Genomic DNA, 7,301 nt, shown 5'->3' with positions numbered 1-7,301 from the left:
CTGCCTGATTATTGCTGTTAGAAAGACTGAGAACTGCAAAAGATCAAACAGGCCAGTTATTGGTACTTTCTATTGTCCGGTTCCAATACTACACAGTGGTGACTGCAGAGCCCTAACTGTACAGAAGACATGGAATTAGGATCAGTCACGTGGGGAAGGCTTAAAATAATACATGTGTTATGATGAACAAAATTGCAGCTTCCTCCAGGTAGGGAAGTAGAGAGAAGTTCATTCGAAATGTTTGCTGGGAGGCTTTCCTGGTTTTCAAAAATAGTTTAAGACTATTGTCTGAAAATAAGCCTTAGCTATATTCACACTGTCAGTTGTTTTCTGAATGCTTGTCGCTCTCTGGATACTTCCCTAGGCTCAGATTCCTTATCTGTGAAATGGAATGGGTTGGAAGGTCTCATGGGAAATTTCACCTATTCTAGGATACAGGTCAGGATTTTTAACAATATCAGGAATCATAGATGTCACCATCAGAGTTCATTGCCTCACTACCACTCTCAAGTCCACGAATTAACTATTAATTTGATGTTAAAAGACTATGGGGGGTAATATTCAGATCACCAGTACCTCAGCAGACTAAGACTAGTGAACTAAGTAAGCTTGGACCCACCATGAGGACTTACTAAAACATGGAAGGCTGGTCCTTTTTTGATTCATTTGATGTGGATTGAGGACGGTCATAGTTAGCTCTAACTGGCAACCTGACACAGCTTAGAGTCACTCTAGGAGGAGCTCTCCACTGGGGAGTTCACAGATCAGACTGGATGGTGAGTATGTCTGTGCAGTTTGTTTTGATTGTAGGTAGATGTAGGAGGGCACAACTCACTGTGGGTGAAGCCATTCCTCAGGCTGAACAAGAAAGCTCAATATGCTGCGAGCCTGTGGGTGAGTGAACCAATAAGCAGCATTCCTCCTCCTTGGTTTTTGCTTCAAGTTCCCGCTCTGACTTCCCTCAATGATAGATCGCCTCCTGGACATGCAAACCAACTAAATCCCTTCCTCCCCTAAGTTGTCACTATTCAGAGTGCTTTATCACAGAGACAGAAAGGAAACTAGAACAAGACCAATAATTTGCCTTTCTCCCAAGTCCCCAAGTGATGCTGCTTAGCCAGAGAACCACCAATTCAGTTTCCAAATGTTGATTCTTGTTCAGCTGCCTGAATTCAAAGTAAGAGAACACAGCAACAGAAGCACGTGTTGGCAAGCCACAGAGAGGGTATGAAGATCTTGAGGGTTTGATTTTCAGAGTACTGGCATTATCATTACTGTGGACTTTAGCATAAAGATGTAGGTTTGCTTGTTTGGATCTTAATGGTCTTAGAAGACTGGACTTTTTGTTCATGTTGCACAGGCAAGTGAAATTCTGGGACATGTGCTTTCTTGACAAACTGGTATTTTAAAAGGTTTTCTGAAAAAATTCTTTGTATGTGGTTCTTCTTTTTTTTCCCCAAGAATTAACTTTTTGGGAAACTAAAGTGTCTCTTCTAGTACATCAATTGGATTTTATCAGAAGGCAGGAAGAAGGGAAAGTGGATTACGTGAATAGAGGAAAAGAGCTTAGCTGTCCTCCAACCACAACTGTTCCCATAGTGAATTAAGCTGAGGCCCAGAACATGAAAGGGAGACCATGACTGACGCTTCCTGGATGACCGGGGACCAGAGGGTGAATAGCCTGGAGACATAGGATAGAAAAAAAATCAATAAAATGATTCTTAGTGATATTCTGCTATACTCATAGATTGGTGCTTAGCCCAATTGTCATCAGGGAGCCTTCCTCTGGCAGCTGATGGGAGCAGATGCAGAAACCCATAGCCAAACATTAGGTAAAGCTCGGGAATCCTGTGGAAGAAGGGTGGAAGGAGTGTCAGAGTCAGAAGGGTCAATCATACCAGGAGAACATAGCCCACCAATCAACAAAACAGGACTCATAGGGGCTCACAGAGACTGAAGCTGTAATCACAGAGCCTGCGTGAATCTGCACTACATCCTCTGCAAATAAGCGATGGATGTCAGCTTGGTGTTTTTGTGGGACTCCTAACAGTATTTAGAATGGGGGTGTTTCTGACCCTCTTGCATATCCTTAGGATCCTCTTCCTTCTACTGGATTTCCTCATCCAGTCCTGATATGAGGGTTTGTGCCTGGTCTTATTGTAACTCGTTATGGTGTGTTCAGTTGGTAACTCTCGAGTCTTGCTCTTCTTGGAAGGGAAATGGAGGAGGAGTGGATCTGGGGGAGAAGGGAGGTAGCAGGGGGACTGCAGTTTGGATGTATTGTATAATATAATAATAACAACAAAATAATGACGTGACATCATCATTGAGAGGGAGGAAACAGGAGTTTTAGGATAAAGGAGACTGTATAAAATAGGCCTACTGAGAACTCAGAATGCAACTTGAATCCTTTTGCTCCTCTAAGGACAGCTGGGTCCATTGACTTGCCTCATTTCCCTGAATTCACTCAGGTCCAAGCTGACTTGACCCATCATTCTTACTCCTCCTGCTTGGGTTAGGTGTGCTCAATCCCTCCCATACATGGTGCCAGAGGGCGTAGGCCCCCAAATCTGCTGTGCGTCTTGTAGAGGCAGTCGCTGTCCCCTTGCTATTTGTCTTAGCTGAAACCCATCATCCAGAACATGATTCTTCTTCTTTCTCAAGCAAGCTTGTTTTTCCTTCTCTGCTTTATTCAGTTTGGGATGAGGCACATATTTCCATGCTCCCTCTTTTCCTTGCTAGACAGATCATGGCCCCTCCCTACAAAGATCATCCATCTGCTTGTGTTCTCTGCAACCTCTTGTTTCTCTGTCATGTCTGCTTCATTTTCATTCTTTTCTCCCATTCCTATGCCGTTGTTTTCATAGACTTCAATAGCCAAACAGATGAGCCATTCTATACCTGGGCCTCACAGTTCTTAGATCTTTCCTGTAACAATTATCCTCTCACCCGATTTTAACTTAGCTTTCCACTTTGCTGATCCCATTACCCACACCCCAAATTTGATGTATTTGGCTTACTTTCCCTTTTTACTTCAGAGACATAAATTCATTGACCAAACAAATCACCCCTTTGCTTTATCTCTGCCTGTTTGTCATCTATTAGATATAAAAATCCATTGCTAGGGGTCTGGAGAGATGGGTCAAGAGTTAAGAGTGTGAACCGCTTTTGTAAAGAACTTGAATTAATTTCCCAGCACCCATGTCTGGTGGCTCAAAACTTCTGTAACTCCAGATCCAGGGGAATCAACACCCCTTTTCTGGACTCCATGGCACTTGATTTCACATTTCTCTCCCTCTGTCTCCTGTCTCTCCCTTTCTCACCCCCATACACAATTAAAAATAAGATAATTCTTAAAAGCATCCATTGTCATTCTTAGCCTAAGTACAATTACTCTTGCCTTCGTCTGTTAACGTGATGCTGTAAATCAACCCCTGCATAGCACACATGCCTGTCCTCTCTGCTCTCCATTCATTCATCTCTTCCCACAGTGGAGTGCCCACTTTGGTCGGAACCAGAAAGACCAGGAAACAAATGAAACAAAGTTTTATTCAGTCACTACTCCGCACTGTTAGACTCCCTCCAGAGACTTCCTCACAACCTTTAAAATATTTTCCTTTATTTATTCTTACTTAGAATATTCCATATCCTCCCCAGGCCCCCTCATTGTTGCTGGTGACCCTACCAGCCGTTGGAAAAAGTAGAGCTGACCAGAGGTACTTCCTTATCTTCCTGTTGTTTATCTTCTGGAGCTGTACATATGCCTATCTGTCTCATGTCCTGTGCATGGTTTTTCCTCTTGTGCCAGCTTCTTGAGGGCTTAAATTCTGCTGTGGTTCTCTCCTTGTGTCATTAGCTTCCTCTTCTATTCTAGATCCAGCTAACACATAAGACTGCCGGTACATCTTTCATAAGTCAGACCTTTGTTGATTATTGCACACCCCTTTCCAGTACTTCACATGTTCCTGTCTTTATTTCACTCTGTCTTTTTTTTTTATCTTACCGACTATCCTAGACCAAACTAGACTGGTTGTTTCTTAAAAGAGTACTTTTCACAAGGTGGATTTCTCTTTGCTTTCTTTGACATCAGATTTCCTGGGGGCTTTCCCCATACGTTTTTGGTTATTTTCTAGTAATTTGCAATAGCTCCTTCTGTTTTTTCCCCTCATTGAAATGTTGCCATGTTTACAATGTCAATCCTGGACCACTTTTTATTGTTTTGTCTATTTTTGATATTGTATTTTAATTACATTTCTCCTTCCCTTTCCTCCCTCTAAAGCTTCCCATAAGCTCCTCCCCACTCTTCTTCAAATTCATGGCCTCTTTTCTCATCAATTGTTATTGCACACAATATTTGTGCATTTGTATTTATTCCTAAATATAACCTGATGAGTCCATAGAATGTTACTTGCATATATGTTTTCAGGTCTGACTGTTTGGCATTTGATAACCAATTGGCATTCTCTTTCCTGAGGATGGCTACGTCTCTTATTTTCAGTTTTGCTTGATTGTCTGTCAGTTTTTGTTTAGGGTTGAAGTCTTGTGGACTTTCCCCTGTCTAGTTTTGCAGGCTTACTGGTGTACCATTTTTTATTCCTCATCCTGTGACACAACCTAACTTTGTCCCATGAACTTTTGTTTTTGCTATGTGTTTATGTTTCTATCTCTCTATTCACTTCTCCTATGAGGCACATGTGTACTTCTTACAGTGTCCTGTAGTGAATGTATTAAACATCAAATCATCTCAAATTTGAAGTGTTTAAAGTTGACTACTGAATGTAAGCCATCTCCGCTCACAGTCTTCCCCATATCAGTAAATGTCACTACCATCTGGCTTCTTAGACCAAAAACCTGAATGTGCTCCTTGATTTATATCCCTTCATTCACTAGGATCAACCAAGGCATTGTTTTGATATGTTTTCATCTATTTCCACCTCCGTTGTTTCCCTTCCTGTTCATGCCATTACTGTCTCTTACTTTCATTGTGTCCTGACTAAGAGTGAATGAGTCCTTTTTATTCTTTAGGTTGCCTTTGCAGGAAGTGCTCACCCTCAGACGTGTCATATTGTCTATTTCACATTTGTTGCTAAAATCCCCATTCTAAAGCACACACTCCCTAGAGAGGCTCCCTGTCTACCCTTACTGAAGTGGTTGTCAACTCACCACACTTCTTGCTTTCATGATGTGATGTTTTCATTTTGCTAATAAGTTATAAGAAGAAACTACCTTGTCTATTTATTCAATTTTTTATATGTTGTACATCCCTTCAAGTAAATTATAAACTTCTTGAAGGAGGAGATCTTTTACAACTTTATCTTTTCTTTATCTTCATTACGCAAAATACTGCAATACCCATGTAAGGTTTATAATAGGTTAACCAACAGACTGACTGACTGACCTAACTGACAGAAAGAATGGATTTTAATAAGGCCACAGAGGAAGTGGTAGGTACAAGGAAACATTTCTAAAGGAGATAGAGAAACAGAAGTAATTCTAGAATGGTGTATGCATGTCTTGAGAAGTATGCTGAAAAATATTATCCTAATTTTTTCCTGTTCCAAGTAGACTTTGTTTAAATTTAATTAGGAAATTGTGTTTAAAATGAGAAAACTTTACCAATATTTCTTGGCATGCTTGGATTTTACAGCCAAAAGCCAAAAAGTAAGTTTCAAAATCATATATAGAACATCCATGTACAAAGACAGAAAATAACTACACTAGCCTGTGTTCTAGTTATTTAAGTATCCCACAATGTAAGAGCCTGAAACACAGACTTTCTGGAAGTATCACTGTCATGCTCAACATCATTGTTACATTTTAGGTATGAAGAGAATAGAAATTCGGCAGAGAACAAGGAGACTTTGATTTTATCCATAAAGTTTCATTTTTTGTTTAAGAAGTCTGAAAAAAAATCTGACAGAGTTCCAACATTTTACTGTGGTGTGGATTGATCCATGTTCATTGTATTTTTCTTAATAATTTCTGTACTTTAAACATTAAAGAAGCTAAATTAAAGACTACTGTGTACCTGTGATCTTAACAGAACTTAAGGTCTTGATTCATAAAATATAATGTCTTTATATTGAAATCGGGAGTTAGCTAATTTGATTTGGCATCTGCCTTTATGATTCTTGGGTGGGCTTCCTTCTGGCTGGCGTCTGTTTCAGGGTCAGGCTGCAGTGGTGTGGAATGTGGAAATAGAAAGGAAAACATCTGTGCACAAACTCACTGTTCTTCCAGGCTTGCTCTCTGCCCCGTCCCCACATAAAAGTGGCAAAAATAAATGTCATCTATTGAGGAACACATCACATACTAGTCTTCTTGATATGGTATTGTAGTCATCACCAACTATTTGAGGTCAGTTTTACAGTCTCTGTTTTATAGGTGAGAACATTCAGCTTGGAAGTGAACTACACTTGGTCCCACAGTTTGTGGATGACAGAGGCAGTTGTGAAAGCTGTGTTTATTTGACCCCAGCTCTGGGAGATTTTCTATTATATGATTTTATCTATTATACTTTGACTCCAAAGTGCTTCTTTTACTTTCATATTTTTTTCATTTCAGTCTTCTGATTTCCAAGAGGTTTCCCTTTTCATTCAAACAAGTGAAAACTGGGGTCTGATGGGTTCGAAGCAGTTTATTATTATTAGTAGTAATTACTTTTGTGTGTGTGTCTTCTTTTTTCATATAAAAGATTTATTTTTAATTGTGTGTGTTTGTGTATATATGAGCACATGAGTGCACCTACACTGAATTCAGACATTAGATCTCCCTGGGGCTATAGTTAGTTTTAACTGGTGTTAGGGTCCAACTAGAGTCCTCTGCAAGAGTAGTGCATGCTTTTAACCAGTAAACTGTCTTTCCAGCCCCACTGTATGTTTCTTCAAGGAGTGTGTACAATATATCACTTGAAAAATTGGGAAAATATGAAGCAACAAATAAGCAATATTAACAATTATACTCAGAATTTTGGATGGGACTTAAATCAAGAGTAAGCTTGGTGAAGTATTCAAGATCATTATTTCATGATTTATTTCAGTTTTATCTTCCACAATAGAGTTGAAATGGCATCTTCTATGTGAATTTGTCAATGATGTGACATTTGTCTAGGCATACATGCCCATGTGGGCTCTGTCTCTTACTTCCCTCATCTATGTATTGAGGAGCTTTCTCACCTTCTTGTGAGGAACCAGAGTCCACTTTATATTCTCCACTCTCGGCAGCTTCCAAACAAGGGGATGTCTGATGAAGTGGATCATCTTTACTGGTTGATAGTCACAAAGGCAGATCTAGGCTACTGC

The sequence above is a fragment of the Mesocricetus auratus genome, unplaced genomic scaffold, assembly GCF_017639785.1.
Source record: "Mesocricetus auratus isolate SY011 unplaced genomic scaffold, BCM_Maur_2.0 Super-Scaffold_100004, whole genome shotgun sequence".
In the NCBI taxonomy this organism is placed as follows: Eukaryota; Metazoa; Chordata; class Mammalia; order Rodentia; family Cricetidae; genus Mesocricetus; species Mesocricetus auratus.
This window is presented reverse-complemented; position numbering follows the sequence as displayed.